The 17,357-nt window shown below is 38.0% G+C and overlaps 1 protein-coding gene across 2 annotated transcripts in view; it reads left to right on the top strand.

Moving 5' to 3' along the window:
• The first annotated feature begins 1,561 nt into the window (after nucleotides 1–1,561).
• C3H1orf21 (chromosome 3 C1orf21 homolog) overlaps nucleotides 1,562–17,357 on the top strand; it is a 148,021-nt gene continuing 132,225 nt past the window's right edge. Inside the window, exon 1 of one of the 2 annotated variants that reach the window (XM_026669268.2) lies at nucleotides 1,562–2,336. The gene's annotated coding sequence lies outside the window, so the exon portion shown is untranslated. Of the gene's footprint in view, nucleotides 2,337–10,556; nucleotides 10,854–17,357 lie in introns of those variants that run through there. The other variant, XM_087960852.1, reaches the window with a different exon arrangement.

Here is a 17,357-nt window from a genome sequence, read left to right as displayed (position 1 = left end):
AATTAAAATGAACTAATATAGCCAATTTTATACACCCTGTGTAGAAATAAAGTCAATATCCTTCAGTTGTTTTGCACCTGTTTTTGGACAGATGATATGCTGCTAAGGAATGTACCAACTATTCTGCTCTAGCAGGAATAATTTGTCTTTGTTGGAATGCCAATATTTGATATACTGTTTTCCTCTTTACCTATTGCTTTGCACTGTGTGAACTGATGTGGGCCTTTTTTAAAGAGGGATATGGGAAGGTGTGTGTGTGTGTGGAGGGGGGGAGTGAATTCTTGCAATTACTCTGGGCCCCAAACATCAAAAGGTGAACATGGTTCTGAATTTTAAACGATGAGATGGATCAACGCTTTCCATACATACAAGGCGGCAAAATTAATCAGTTAAAGTATAATTCGAAGAGTTATTTCAATACTTTTAGGCAATTTCACTCTTTGGTTTATTGATCTGTTGACCATGGACAACAACAACCAAAGCTAAAGATATTATACCACGTAGGATGCAATGAGAAGAAAGAGTATAGAGCAGAAGGGCTCAAATGAATCTTTTACAGAATCAATTTTCTTGATGTCTGAAGACATGAAACTGACTAAAGACTTATGTATATTCAATAATCCATTCCAATATGGACAGTTTTGTAGCCAACAAATCATTAACCAACAAGGAAGCTAGAGTAGATATTCGTCACATCCGGGGATCTGAAAATGGGGATTATGATTTTTGGCATTATGAAAAAAAAGCCATTGTAATATAGTGATTGGCACCAGAGACATCTAGACTTCCAGCAAGCCATTCTTGCTCAGTGTAATCTACTACACGGGATTGTCATGAGACACTTTGTGTGTGTGTGTGTGTGAGAGAGAGAAAACTTTATATGTTATTCTGCTCTCCCTGAAGTAAGAGCTAGATAAAATGCAATAAACGGAACTGCAAAGTAGTGCCACACACCTGAGTTCTCCCTAGGTTTGTATCTTTCCAGGAGCACCAGAAGGACTTGTGCCAAAGTGGAAAATACTTCACCACATCTTTGCATACAGCAGGCTACAATGCTTAACAAATGTTACCATGTCAGAGTACAGGTGTGTGATACCATTTCTGAAGAGCACTAGTTTTAAAAAGGTCCCTGAAAGCAAAACACTTGAAGAGGAGAGAAAACAAAAACCTTTTCCCCTGTTGTGCTACTGCTTTATTTGCAGAAAGCTGAATATGGAGAGGCTGAGAGGCTTGCTTCATTTGGTGCAGCATATGGACCGCTGTCTAAATTATAGCATCCAAATTTTTTGCTTAATGGATATAGTCCAGATTTGGTTTGGGTACCAAGAGGTGGAACAACGCTGGATTGTACCATTCTAGAATTGCAATGGGAATTGCGGCAATTGCTTTGTTTTGACACAGGGGACCCAAAGAGATCTTCACCCCCCACCCCACCCCAGAGCAGAAAAAAGAACGCAGCGATAGAAAACGGTCGGCGTCGTTCTCTCTTTTGCTTCAACTTTTCTAAGAGAAAGGCCTTCTCCCCCCTTCCTCTCCCCGCGTTGGCCATCGGAAGTGGCCCAGTCCAGTCAAACACCTCAGGATTTTACCGCTTCGTTTTTGACGCCTCTGTCGGTGCAGCGCGTAATTGAAGCGGGGGCGAGGTCGTTCCTCCTGCGGGCTTCCAGGTGTGCTTGCCAGCTGTTCCCCCCCCCCCCCATCCCTCCCCTTCCCGCTGCAATTCTGTCCAAAAAAAAAAAGGATGCTTTTTGCGTGGGCACCCCAGGCCAGAGGGAGGAGTTTCGCTCCGGAAGACTGAGAGAGGCTCGAGTAGGACCTGCGTAAAGGAAGAGCGGGCTGTAACCAGCCGCACCGCTCCCACGTCGTTCTCGTTTTTTCCATTTGTTTCTTCCCGGGCCGAGTTCCTCTTTCTCCTGTTCTCCCAGAGCCGTTGCTGCGCGTCCCGCCCCTTCCTCGCTTTCGGTCCCGCCTCCGACTCCCCGGAGAGGCCGCCCAGCGCCCGCCTGTTTGCCTAGGCTGCTGCCGCTGCCTCCACCACCGCCGCCGCCTGCCAGCTCGCTCGCTCGCTCTCTTTTCCCCCCCAGCCCCTCGCGCTTGCTCCCTGCCTGCTGCCGCCTCGCCGGTCGCGCGGACGGGCTGCAACTCGCGACCTTCTCCTGCCCTGCTCTCTCCCCCGTCCCTCGCGAGCAGCAGCCGGAGCAGCCCTGCAAAAACTAGCAAGCCGCGCCGTCAAAACGCGGGACCTGAAGCCCAAGAAGACACACTTCTTGCAAGCCCGGCCGTCGGGGCTTGAGAAGGGGAGACGGCCAAGGCCGTTCGGCAGCGGAGCTCCTGAGGTGAGAGCGATAAGACAGCCCAGCCTGCCTCGCAATCTCTCGGGGTCGCCTCGCTCGCGTGCATGGAAACGCGCGCCCGTCAAAGACAAACCCACCCACCCACCGCCCCCAAAGAGAAGAGAATTAGGGATCTGCTGCTGGCGCTGGAAGGAAAGGCGATGCTGCTGCTGCTGCTGCCTTTCCCAGGTCCTGGGAGGCCTGGCTTTTCGCACTTTGGACGTTTGGCGTTAAGCTGCGACCCAGAGCTTTGGCGCTGAGCAAAAGGCACCCGAGCATTCCCCCCTCGACTAACTTGCCGAGGGCGAGCATCTTTCCTGATACGGGGCTTGGTTTAGATGGGGTTGGCAGGTGATTTAGGCCCTCCAGGATTTGGGCGCCCGTCTTTCATCTCTCCCTCTCTTTCATTTTTGGTGTGTGTGTATGCTTTCGGATTGCTCTGCTTCCCATTACGGTATCCCCAATGCCTTCTGCTAGGTGACAAGCCGGGTTGATGAGGGAAAATAATCCGATTTCTCATCTCCTTCAGTTCCAGTTATTCTGGAGAAGAAACAAAAAAAATAGATGAATGTCTCTGTTGTTTATTTTGGTATGCATGTTGTTTCCCCATAGAGGAATTCAGACATAAATACTTCTTAGTGCTATACTGGGAGCCAGACTTAATTGGAATATTCCAGTCATGTAGCTGCTGGCAGTTGTTTGAAGGGGTATCTGAAATTCACCTATTGTTTTTGTGTTTAGTTTGTAAAAGTTAACTAATAATAATTAAGTTCCCTTTGGGAATTACTTCTTTTTTAAAACAAACAACAAACACGTAGGTCTTAAAATCCTGTTGTTATCCTTTCCAGTTTAAAAGAAAATACATTTCAACATCTATAAGAAAGCCAGCATTTACATTATTGCTGATTTAACTGTAGGTGTCAGAGTCTGCTTTTCCTGGCATGATGATGGATACATATATATATATATTTGCAGTTTTATACTTCCTCCCAAAGAGGCCAGTGGAGGGCTTCCTGTTTGTTTTCAAGCTGCATGTAGCAGTGTGAGTAGTAGTAATATAGGCGTCTCCCTACAATCTCTCCAATTAGTGCATAAAAGCTTCATTTCTTTAGGGAGTGTCAGTACTTTGGAGGTGCTACTATATTGCAAACTTGGAAGAGTTGTTTATTTATTTGTCATTCATTGGCTCCTATATGTATCAGTTGCATTTTTGGAAATATCAACTGCATTAGAGAGCCATTTTTCACAAGGTTTTCTTTGTGCAATTTATACTGCTATGAGTTTTTCCTGTTTGTGATGGACAGCTGTTGTTTGCTGCTTATGTATGCCAGTGAAGAATAATTCTGGAATGGTGGGATGAGTTTGCCCATTGCATGCTAAGTATTCAAAGACATGAATCGAAGTGGCTAGGGAATTCTGGGAGTTGAAGTCCACATAGTGGTCAAGGTTGGAAAGCTCTGCCTACAGCTTCGAGATTGCAGTCAGACTGTTCCTATTTGTCTGACAGATGCACTGCTGTTCAGTAGAATCAAATTTCATGATCTATTCATTTGGTGCTGAGAAGAGTTTCTATTTGCAAGAAACCACTTAGAATTCAAAAGGAATTAGTTAACCTAGTGTAGCCCCTTCTCCTCAGTTCTTCAAGCTGAGATACTATGATGAAATCTTCCCAACACATGTTGATTTATCTTTTTTAAAATCCTCTTCAGAAGAGAGGAGGTTTTACAACTTAGACAGTTTATCCCAATGCTGTGAAGTTTTAACAGTTGGCATTTTCTCTAAATCTTATTTCCCCATAATATATATCCTATTATCTTTTTGGATGGGCAGATTTATTTACACATTAACTTCATTGGTCTCTATTTAAATATTTTGATTAAATCGTAATATAATATTCTGAGTTGGTAAAAAAAATGATGTCAGATTATTTAGTGAAGCTGTCTTGCCTTATTGTCTAGGGAATGATTCTTAGTCATGTAGGCAAGTTGGTATGAAATTTATTTTTGGTATTCTGAAAATAAACAATCATATTTTAATATAAGAAAACAGCACTAGTTTAACACTGAAACATGGTAGCTGAGTTACTAGATGCTACAGTGTAACAAGGGAGCCCTAATCCTTAATTGAACCATATGAACATACCAAATCTAATAGCATGATGGAGAAAAGGGATTCAGACTAGCAATTTACTGTAGTTGCACATAATTTTTGTCTTCTCCTTACTGGCTATTATGTCTCAGTGAGTAGGTGACTCTATTTTGATATCTTAAAAACATTTAATGGCCTCATAATTTTAATTATAACAGAAAGCTGATATATTTTTAGGCTCTACATTTTGTAAGTGTGTGCCTCAGGAAGTTTTGTTAATTATGATTAAATATTTTTTCAAAGTTTAAAGACATGGATGAACTGTCAGAAATTCTGTCTGTGTGGCAGTGTTGGCAGGGGAAATGATTTAAGTACTAGGATTGTTCAAAGTTCTGATTTTCAGATATGTTGATAATACCTGTACAATCAACTTCAGAGTGACAGGACCCAAGAATTATGACTTATCTTTTCTCAATTCAGTAACGTGTGCTGAAACTCCCATGTCATGTTCTTTTTTTTGATAGCTTATGTTATAGCAGCAGCAGAGCACAGCAGGGTGTGTGTTTTGTTGTGCAATAATATTGGCGGCTGAAAGCCATTTTTCACTTTCTGTCTTGCAACAGGCTTTGGGACTGGGTGTTAGTAGACAACATCTGTGCATTGTTCCCTCTTACAACATTAAATATTCTTCAAGATTGATAGGTGGGTGCTTTTGTCCAACAGAAATCTTTTTTTAAAGTTAACTTCAGTCTTTCATATCACTGCAATTCTAATGTGCATATTTCTGTTTCCTCCCTTATTTTTTTCTTCTCTCTGACTTCCATATGTGGTCTTACAACTTTTTAGGCATTTATTTCTATCTTGTTTGACCAATGTAGGTTTGTATGTGGCTTTGTGTATGCATGCATTTGGAGAAGTCTGAGAATGGAACATGATGTAAAAATTGTCAATTTTTGTCTTTTACTCATGATTAGTTTACAGGATAGTTTTCAGGGTAAGTGAGAAAATAATTCATCATTCAAAAAGTACCTTATATAATGATAATTGTTTTTGACTAAGGTTTTTGTGATGGTTTGAAAGGGAGTGATATCTGCATATTTTACTCTACAGTTTTAAGATTTGGTGCAAGAGGCTTCTATTGTGATAAAGTGCTTGTTATGCAGTGACACTTGCTAGAGTTTAGGGTCATAAAACTGATCCTGGAGTCAGTAAGCGTCATAAAAGTGAAGAAATACCTTGCTATTGAGTTTAGAAAATGGACTTTTTAAGTTTGGGAGTGGAGGTCTGGGGTAAAAATTACAGTGTGGTGGGCCTGCCTGTTGCTATGCCAACAGTGCTCTGTGAGCTGTTACATTGTTCGTTGCAGGTTGCTTTATACAGCATTGGCTTGCCAAAAAGATAACAACAACCTATGTTTCTTGGTATGGCTGTTCTGCATGATACATTGGTATGGTGTGTGTGTGTGTGTGTGTGTGTGTGTGTGTGTGTGTGTGTGTGTGTAATTGGACAAGAATAGATGTACTATTTAAGGAAGTTTTCCTGTTTCAGTTATGACTGAGGAACATGCCTTGCTGTGGCTGTGGCTGTTGTTAGTCTGAACTGAGCTATCCCTGTGTATATCCTTAATTTTATCATATTTATATTGTGCTTTTACTTTAGGGGTTATAGCAAGCAACATGAATAGATAAAGAGTGACTTCTTACACAATGGCAGACTACAGAGGATCTTGGGTTCAATGCTGTATGTGTGTATCTTCCTAACTGCTTCCTTTGGGGCAATTATGCCTGACATAATGAATTGGACTATGTCTCTTTCTATAGCATATGCATCTGACGGTATTTTGCATGTGTTTGTTTTCTAGCCCTGTGAATTATGGGCAGGAAAAAAGAAAGGAAACAAAGTGCTTTTTTAACTTAAACTTTTCTACCTTTGCTTCAGGTAAAGAGTATCTATATCAAAATATATAGGGTTTTGGTTTTCATTTTTGTATATTTCAGCAATGTTTGGCGGACACACAAATAGATACCCTCTACCGAAGAGGCTTTTTTTCCATTGAAAAAGGCAGATCAGACTAAACTATTTGTGACTATATTTTATTGTCCTATACTCCTGAAGTGTTGGACTATATTCTGGAAATAGTAGAAAGTTGCTTATGCTGTTGAAGAATCTTATTTCTCTTGACTGGAGGTGTGTACTTTTAAGAGAACCAATGTGGTACAATAATTAAAATGTTGAACTGGGTCTAAGAAGAAGCTCAATTCAAACCCTGCTTTGATGACTTGGCCAAGCATTATTTTTCATCCTAAAAAGAAAGGATGAAAATTTTGTCTTGATGAGATAAAATGAGGGAAGGTTCCATTTGTGCTGTCTTTTGTTTCAGCGTAAAGACAGGATATATGTACAATAATAATAATAGAGATGCAGGGATGTATGAAAGATGTATGAACCAGTTCGAGAAAAACCTAGTCTTCCTCTTAAGAAAAATAAGTATGATTTGTTCTACTTCTTAGCATACTATCAACCTTAGTCCCTTTCAGATCTACCTGCTGGAGTTGTTATGACAATTGTGGCAGTTCAAAATTATAACATCACTGAAAAAAATAACTTATGACTGGTTTTCACACTTACGACCTTTGCAGCTTCTCCATGGTCATGTGATCAAATTTAGGTGATTGGCAACTGGCATGTATTTATGACAGTTGCGTCATCCTGAGGTCATGTGATCACCATTCATAACCATTCCAGCTGGCTTCCAACAAGCAAAGTTAATGGGGGAAGCCAGATTTACTTAATAATCATATGATTCACTTAACAGTTGCAGCGATTCGTTTACCAACTATGGGAAAAAAAGTCATAAAATGGGGCAAAACTCAATTAACCACTGCCTTGCTTAGAAATGGAAATTTTGGGCTCAACTGTGGTCATAAATCGAGATTACCTGTAGTATAGAGTAATTTACTAAGAAATGTCAATTTTCATTTTAATTTACAGTATGTTATCGTTAAGAAATATCAATTTGCATTTTTTATTTTTATTTATATTAAATATAATTTAATGTGCTGCCTGTAGCTAATAATAATCATACCTGAAGCTGTACTCCCAAGTGAACAAATAGAACCAGGGTTTTATGTTGAATATCTGGATATATTCAGGCAGACATATCCCTGGAACCACTTTCTTATTATTAGTCAGAATCATAAAGAGGAGGAAGAAAAAGAAATGGAATTTGTATTCGACAAAAATTATCCCCTTTTTCATGAATGTATGTTTGAGGTATGCCATGTAGGTAGCTATGCAGGTCTCAACAGTGCCCAGATGAGAGGTCACTTAGAATCCCAAGTAAATTCCGTTATGATTAATGACAAGAAATTAAAAAAAAAAATACTGCCATGATTTGTCTTCTAATCTGAGTTGAACATGGGGTTGGAGGGGGATTCCTAATTCTTATCCATAGTCCAAAGCATTAATAAACACAATATATTTCTTTAAGTTTCTTGATACTATTGTATTTTCAAATGCTGATTTTTTTTATGATTAGAAAGAATGTCTCAGAGGCCAACAAGTAACCCTTACAAAAATCATTGTAATGGGAGTTAAAACTTATAACAATCACTTACTTTGCAAGAGAAGTTTAATAAGACTCACTTTGCAAAAAATTCATTCTGAATGAGCAATTGAGGATAATTTTTAGCCAGTAACCAAAGTGGTTAGGAATTTGGGGTGTCATGGTCTCAAAATCATAGGAAACTCTAGGACAGTGATGGCGAACCTTTTTGTTGTGGTGTGCTGAACGCGCGCATGCGCCAGCCCCCATAATGCAATGTGCCCTGCCCTCCTGCGCATGTACGTGCAACCCCCCCCCTTACCTGCACTGCTCATGTGCGCGCCTCATAGCTGTTTTTCGGCCTGTTTGAGGCCTTTTTGCCTTCCCAAAGGTTCGAGGGAAGCCTCTGCAGCCTCAGGGGTCCGAAAAATGGGCCTTCTGGAAACACCAGAATTTCCCATTTTCAGCCTTCAGAGGGACTCTGGAGCCTAGGCGAGGCCATTTTCTCCCTCCCAGGGGCTCGAGGAAGCCTCTGCATCCTTTGGAAGCCGAAAAATGGGCCCATTTTGGCACTTCCGTTTTCTGCACTTCTGGTATTTCTGGAAATACCAGTAGTGCTGAAACCAGCTTTTTTTTTTTTCAGCCTCCAAAGACTGCAGAGGCTTCTCTTGAGCCTCTGGGAGTGGGAAAAAGGCCTCAAACAGGCCGAAAATCAGCTGGGAGGCACGCGCATGCGCAATGCAGTGCAGGTAAGTTTGGCTGGGGCTCGCATGCCCACACAAAATGGCTCTGCGTGCCACCTGTGGTGCATGCGTGCCATAGGTTTGCCATCACGGCTCTAGGATAAAATATATTTGTTGCATCCAGCACAGACAAGTGCAAGCTAGTGTTAAACTAATGAACAGATTGTGTCTGAGAAAATATTTTTGTTTCCTATTGCTTTAGATCTATTGTGGTTTATGTATTCAGAAATACTGTTGCAAATCATTCTATTGGTAAATAAATAAAGATAGCAACATTGTATACATGCGATTGAATGAAAGTTTAAAGCTTGCAATAAAATATATCATTAAAGGTGGCATTTTTTCATTAAAATAATAGCACTCGAAGCTGTCCTTATAATCTGGAGATCCTCATCAAGAGTATTTTCAAATCAAAAATGGCATATAAGTAGTTCTCGATTTATGAACACAATTGAACCCAAACTTTATGTTGTTAAGTGAGACATTTGTTAAGTGAATTTTGCCCCATTTATAACCTTTCTTGCCAGAGTTGTTAAATGAATCATTGCAGTTGTTAAGTTAGTTAGTAACACGTTTGTTAAGTGAATCCAGCTTCTCCATTGACTTTGCTTGTCAGAAGGTCGCAAAAGGGATCATATGACCCCAGGACCCTGCAACCGTCATAATTATGAACCAGTCACCAAGCATCCAAATTTTGATCACATGACCATGGGGATGCTGCAATGGTCATAAGTGTGAAAAACGAACATAAGTAACTTTTTTCAGTGCTGTTCTAACTTTGAACAGTCACTAAATGAATTGTTGTAAGTTGAGGACTACCTGTACAGATTTATCGAAAAGGAATTTCATTGTTTTTGTATCTTCTTTGACCTGCAGAGTTGTATAAAAAGCTTTAGATATATTTTAACCTTTATGTAATGCAAACAATATATTAAAATTCAAGGAAAATGAAAATACCTTCTAAATTTACAAATACATTTTGTCCTATTTTGGTATAACACCAAAATAGGTATAACACCAAAATTTGGTTGTCTCTGTGGTTGCTGTACTGTCAATTCCTCCTCTAATGATTACATGTCTTAGGATTGGGACTGTCAATGTTTAGGGCTTTGTACTCCATAATTTTTCAGCCCTTGTTTCTACCATGAGGTGTATAGAGCCTGAGCATTTGAGAGTAGAAAATTTGCATGCATATCTTAAATGTAGGACTCTCTGGAGTCTCAAGTGGAGCTGAATCTGAGAAATATAATAAGGACCACTTTGTAATAAAATAAAATTCTAAGGGAAGAGCTGAAAAAGGTGTAGCTCATTCTTAGTAAGTTAATAAGTTGGTTCAACTAGGCAGAGGCATCTATTATGATGTGGTGATATGTGAAAACTAGACCATTGTGCCTAGTTTAAATAATAGTAAAACATTCCTCCTCTAGCATTATGTAGAACTAAGCTCTATAAAGCATAATTATTGTGGCAGTGTCCAAAAATGAAGTTCAGCAGAGTTTCAGCTAGTAAAAGCCTTTTTGTCTTGTAGAAACATTGCTCAGTAGCAGTGAAGATATGGATAAATGAAGTTTGATGAATGCCTTTGTCACATTGGTTAGGAATGTTAACAGAGAGATCCTGATTCTAATCTATCCTTTGGCAGAACCTTTTAACCTTAACTGTGGGTGGGTTTTTGTTTTTTTTGTACTTGCAAGCACATGTATTATATTTCATTTTCCCTTGCTGCAAGGCCTTCAGGAACACACTAGTTTGTCGTGACGCACACTTCGGGGATTATTGCCATTCGCTCATAGTTTATGTGATACCTGCAGCAATGGTTTATATTACTAAGCTATTAATGGAACAGTTACAGAACCCCTAAAAAAAACCAAACACGAGCATTTGAGAGCAGAGCAGGCAAATGTGTTCATTAGCCAGATTAATTTCTGATCCAAGGGGGAACTTCTGGAGGGTGGGATTCATCGCAAATTAACTGTCCCTGAAGGAGATGGGGCAGCATTGCGGTGGAGATTGGAGGTCAAATGGTAACTTCTGGCCATCAAAGTTTCTCTTGAAAAAAGAGAGGTCATGAGATTACCCACCTGCACTCTGGATAGTTGCTCCTCATGAGTAGACTGCAGGAACAGAGGTTTTTGCATTTGGCTGGTGAGTTGAGTGATTCCAATTAAATAAACTAAAAATGATCAAAGGTGCTAAACATTTGTTTGAAATGCCTTCAGTTCTATAAAAGGAACACAGCTGGTAAACGCTGTTAAATATTCATACACAGTGAATGGGTATAAGTTGTTCCATTATGATTTCTCAAATATAAAATGAGCTCTCCAATTTAGAAATGACACATTTTTTTTGTAAGTTGGAAAAAAACAGCATCACATTTGGTATTGCATTATTTAAATAGCTAATCTCTTCATCAAATAGTAACTGATAATTAAAATGTTGGCTTAGCCCAATGGATTACTTCAAAGAGGTTGTTGCAACAAACCCTGTTCAGTAGAAATAATGCTATCATTCTTAAACACTTCTGAAACAGAAGGATGTACAAAAATGTGATAAGGGATTGACTCAGCTTCATTAGTAAGATTGGTCATTGTTTCTGACCTTATTCAGAAAAAGAAAAATAGCAATATGAAAAGATAATGAGAGTTAGGAAGACAATAAATAATTTTTCCCTGTTCATTTCCAAAATATGGCTGATAATTCTGTGCCCACAGATGTGGAATACTTTTGATTATGAATAGCATTGTATTTCTACAATGAAAGACAGTTGATATAAGAACAAAATTTCTTAAAAACAAATTTCTATTTTTTGTGCTCAGACGGTTTGATTTGGTTCAACCATTACATTCCAGCTGTAAAAAAAGGACATGCGTGATCTTTGCCTGTTTTTGTTCAGTGTTTATGCTGCATGTGGTTTATATTCTTTGTATAAACTCTGATTTGGATTTGAGAGAGATGGTTGCAAATTTCAACACAGCGGTGGCCTTTGGGGAGTTCTGTATATATCATTCTTCCTTAGTTCATCTATAAACCTAATACGTCTATAAAGGTGTACAATTGTTTGGTTATTATGATTGTTATAAACATAAGCTAATTATGTAACAGCATTTTGTAGAATATGAATGAGACATGAGAATAAGAATGCTTTAAATTAAGGAATTAAGTATGCAGTCGGTAAATCTACCATAATATAATGCCTGTTCATATTAATGAATTTTCATATTAGCTTGCAATTTTTCTATCATTTTGCTTTGTTTTTAATTTCCACCCTCCCAAGAACTTTTATAAAGTATGCTTAGTACGCATACAAATCATTTAAATTTAGATTGCTTAAACCAGGACACAACATTGCTGATTGTGGTTGTTTTCCTTCTCCCTTTCTCTTTACCAGTGCTGCGTGGTAATATAGGTTTCCACATTTGTGCTAAGGCAGTGTTTCAATAGTTCTTATTGGTCTGGTTCACAGATAATGCCAAGCTGTACACCATTTAAAACAACATGCCCCCAAAGACTGCCCTTTGCACAGTGCAAAGATTTTCATGGATGTGAGCTTGATTTACATATTTAACAAGTGCTGATTAAACAGTTACTGGAATCTTTTTTTTAATCCCCAAGGAAGTTCTTGCTCATTATTAGTCAATGTTGGGGATTTCCTCGAGTCTTATGCCAATAGTATTCCTGATGATGGGACAATAGATATAATAAAATTCAGTAATCATCATGCAATATTGCCCATTAAATATGAGTCTCTGTCATTCAATTAACAGCTTCCTTGCCACTTTTTTATCCCAAATTATTGATGATTGGAAGTTGTGTTCTTCTCTATCCCAGTGGTCAGATTAGTATTTGATGATCTGTCATAGAATAGTTGGTCAATTTTGCTTCCTTGGTCTATAATATTTCATAAATTTTAATTGCCTGTGGATACAAAAATTCACTTCAGGGTAGTTTTTCTTTTTGGTTGCTGATGGATCACCCAACCTTAAGCTAGTGTTCTTTTTATATAACTTTTTCCATAAATCTATTTGATTGAATTGCTTGATTATTAAGAGGAATTGCCTCTATGATTGAGACCATTTGAATGGCTTAAATCTGTTTTTCTAAGCCTACCATGTGTTCTGTTCTCTGGCATTGCTTCATAGCAAAAACAAAAACAAAAAACCCTACCTTGGAATGTTTGCAGCTTTTTATTGTACTATATATATATCAGGTAGAGCCATCTTTTGAATCACTGGCAAGGCATCAAAGCCTACCTGTCTTGCCATCACTGTGTTAATGGTGAAGAGTAGATAGTTGGATGTACTGGATCTATTATCTAAGCCTTTACAGATATTATTTTGGAGCTCCTATGTGCATGCATGCATGCATACACACACACACACACACACACACACATATATTGTGTGTGTATATATATATATATATATATATATATATATATATATATATATATATATATATATATAGTTTATATATATATATAGTGTATTATGTTTTCTTAAGTTTTCGGAACTTATCGAATGGTTTGCTTTTTCAAAGTTTTCCCACAACTTTAAAAGCACAACTATAATGACGTGGGAAAATACCCGAACAAAGCTGAATACCATATAGCACTTTATATATATATATTGTATTATATATATATATATTGTAATATATATGTATGTATGTATGTATGTATGTATGTATGGCATTCGGCTTTGTTCGGGTATTTTCCCACGTCATTGTAGTTCTTTTAAAGTTGTAGCAACGTTTCAGCAGAATCTCATATACAGAAGCCTGATGATGGCAGATGAGATTCTGCTGAAACGTTGCTACAACTTTAAAAGAACAACTACAATGACGTGGGAAAATACCGAACTAACCAAGCGAACACCATATATATATATATATATATATATATATATATATATATATATATATATATATATATATATATATATATATATATATATATATATATATATATATATATATATATATATATATTCGTATCTTGGCGACGTTTCAGCGAGGTCCCACTCGCCATCCTCAGGCTGGTGCTTTCGGATGTATAAAATCATACATTGCAATGTCCTATATAAAATCATACATTGAAGTGTCCTACCTGTCAATGAATACTTCAGCTTCAACCATAACAATACAAGAGCAAACAATAGATACAAACTCAAGGTTAATCGCACCAAACTTGATTGCAGGAAATATGACTTCAGCAACAGAGTGGTCAATGTCTGGAATACTCTACCTGATTCTGTGGTTTCTTCTCCAAACCCCAAAAACTTTAACCTTAGACTGTCTAGTATTGACCTCACCCCTTTCCTAAGAGGTCTGTAGTGGGCGTGCATAAGCGCACCAACATGCCTACCGTCCCTGTCCTATTGTTTCTTTTATTTTTCTTATATGTATCCATGTATTCACAACTATGTTTTTACTTATGCCTATTATCTTGTAAGCAATTGACAAACCAAATAAAATTAAAATAAATATATATATATATAAATAAACAAACAAACAAATAAATAAATAAATAAATAAAAATTTTAAAAAATACATACATAGGCAGGCAAAATATCCCTCCCAGACACCTTACAATGATACAAGAACTCATTCATTGAGATACATAGTAACATATGTATTGTATGTAGATGCTTGCTTATATAGTTTGTGCATGAAATGTGTGTAATTGTTTTAGTAAGGTTTTCAATATATCAGTCTTCATTGATGAATATATATGAGTATGTGTATATAAAGTGAAAGACAATTTAACACATTATTGTGAAACAGCTTTGTCACTGTGAAGTGCTAAGCATGAGAATTTTTGTGAAGAAACTACACATTAAATTAACTGCAAAAGTAGGTTTTTTAAAAAAACACAGTTCTTATGTTCTCATAGCATATTATGCTCACATAAACCATGTTATGGCTTAAAGTGATGATCTGGTTCACATAGGTTGCTATGGGAATGGCTGGGTTTCACAAAACAAGCAGAAACACAAACTACCAAACTCCATTTAAGTCTGGTCTACTGCAATTTAGCCATATACTCAACTTATTTCAAAGAAGAGGAATGAAATAAAATAGACTTTATTTTCAGAGAGGAAAATTACATAGAACAAGTATAATAAATTTCTGTTTAGAATTCTTCCCTGGCATTATGTATTATTGATTTTCTAAAATAGCAGATGTTTGTAATTAAGGAAAGCTCACTGATTCAGAAACAGAATTTTCTGATGTATTCCACAGTGATCCATCCTGTCACTGGATTCTATAGGGACGTATTGGCCATTTTCAAAAATAAATGCTCCATTTGGGAAGCAGCTTGTGGTACCTGATCAGTGCAGTTTATCACTGAACTGTCTCAGAATGGCATAGTCCATAGGAAAAGTGGACCAATCTGGAATTTTTTAAAACATTCTTTTTCCAAAACAGTAATTTTATACATTCCTTCTGAATCTTGAGTTTTAGAGAATATTCAGAGTTCTTCCCAAACAAGACAGTATGTGAAACACAGTTTGTATATTTTTGATAGGAAGGGATTCCACAAAGTAGAATTCGGTCTTAATTATAGGAATCCAAAATCAATTAAAAAAACAATTTCTTGTTTTTTCACTGATACGATACTCTCAATTTCTCATTTAAGTACACAAATTGATGTAAACAGCAAATTGATGAATTTCTTTGTAGTTCACCCTCTTCTTAAAGATGCTAAATTTATAAGAAAAGCCAGATTATTTAAAATAGATATTATTAGGATAGATTTCGAGATAAAGATGATGATGCATATAAGCCCAGATTTTTCAATGTAGTTCTAAACAATAAGATGTTCCAAGAAGTATTGTTAAGCTATATCTAAATGTATGAAACATCTGATTATGTTTTATTGCAGTTATCAAGGTAATTAACTTGATAATAAACCAAGACTGCATTAAAGTCCAACATTTTCCTTATGCCTGTAACGTCATTTTGAAGACAGATTGTTCAAATGTTGCTGTAGCTGCATAAATGCCTTTCCCGTTTTACTAACTAAGGCTGCAGGTTCTTGTTTTATACTATGAACTGAAGGAGAATTTTGCACAGAAACCAAGTGTGTAATTAAAATTCAAGCAAAATTTCAAAACAGTAAATTATAATTGGAGATAAGGTTCATATTAGTGAGATTATTCAATTTTTGATATGAGAGATTATCTGCAGCAATGGCTGACCTGTAAAGTATGTTTACAAAGAACTCTTAGCAGCTGGACTGAGATAATTCCTGGAATAGCTGATTTAGCTCTATCCGTATCTATAAGAGAAAATGTAGCTGTATGTAGGGTAATCTCTGTGAGATGGGGATATGGATGAATCTGCTTCAGGGCAAGTAAGTACTTTTAAAATACTTCTAAACTCACATCAATTTTCTGAAAGACATTAAGAACGAGATGATCACAGTGCAGACTAAACAGGTCAGCATAGTTCAATGTTATCAATAACACACTAATAATCAATGCAGTTTTCTGAGTGCTAGTTTTTAAGAAACCAAAATGGTACCCTGACAATAGAGTAGGGTAGTATCAACCACCACGCTGAAGAATAAGAGGCTGATTGCAAAAGAACCAGTGATAAGTTCTTGCAGAGATGATTAAATTAATTTGTTTGATTAGAGAAAAGACTATATCTGCCATTTATGGCTGACTGGAAAATCTTTAGAGATTTTCTGAGTAAAACAAAAAAAAATGCTCTTATGTTTTGTGGTTTTGATGTTTAGAAAAAATTGAAAATAGAAAAGATGAGCTTTTTTGTAATTATAGAATAAGATAACTTTGTAATCATACTTGTATTTATTGCAAAGGAAATCAGAAGCTTCCATCCATCCCTTCTCTTTATTCTGTATTAGTTTCTGTTAATTATTATGTTTTCCCTTGTAAGGCTGTGACAGGTCAAGATAGGTGGTACTCTTCCTTATCTGCTTAGGACTGAGTCTGTGCAAAATGCTTATTAGCCTAGCTCCGCCCACTCTGGGTGACTCCTCCCAGTTTCTACTCAGTCCTTAGCACCAAAGGACTGTGGTATTGCCTCTCCTGCCTTTGCAGTTTTTTGCCCAAAGGCAACCTTGCAAAGGAAAAATTTCTATTTAAAAGAAAAAAAGCCTCAGTTTGCTTCCTCGGTTTGAAATTGGTGCTCTGCTTCACAGCTGGCAATCGGGAGACCGCCAAACAGCTGAGGGCTGCTTCGGGGATCTGGAGCAGCCTGCAGGGGCCACATGGGCTGTTTTAAGCCCTTGGGGCCAAAGATCACAGGATCCATCTGCCAGATGGCCGTTCGTTGTGGGCGGAGGCTTCCGCCATCTCAGCAGAGCCGCGGGGCCGTTTTAGGAGCTCCGTGGCGAAGAGGAAGCTGTTGCTTGGCCGGATGGCTATTTCAAGAGACCGTGGGTGTCGGCCACGCTCCCTACAGAGCCACGGGGTTAATTCTCACCCCGCAGTGAAGCAGGCAGCCCCTTGATCTTGGGCTGCCCTTTTCCCCTCAATTTTCTGCCTTCTGCAGAGCTACAAAGTTCCAGGGAAGGATCAGAGCCTCCCTGGAAGAAGAAAGAAGCCTCGTGTGAGCCTGGTGGCCATATTGAAGACTCCTTGTGGCCAGCGGCCATTTTAAAACACAGTCGGCTACTTTGAA

This window comes from Notechis scutatus, chromosome 3 (genome assembly GCF_049901735.1).
Source record: "Notechis scutatus isolate UNSWTSFEM ecotype Mainland chromosome 3, rNotScu1.2, whole genome shotgun sequence".
In the NCBI taxonomy this organism is placed as follows: Eukaryota; Metazoa; Chordata; class Lepidosauria; order Squamata; family Elapidae; genus Notechis; species Notechis scutatus.
The sequence above is the reverse complement of the archived record's forward strand: the minus strand, read 5'-3'. Positions and strand labels throughout refer to the sequence as shown.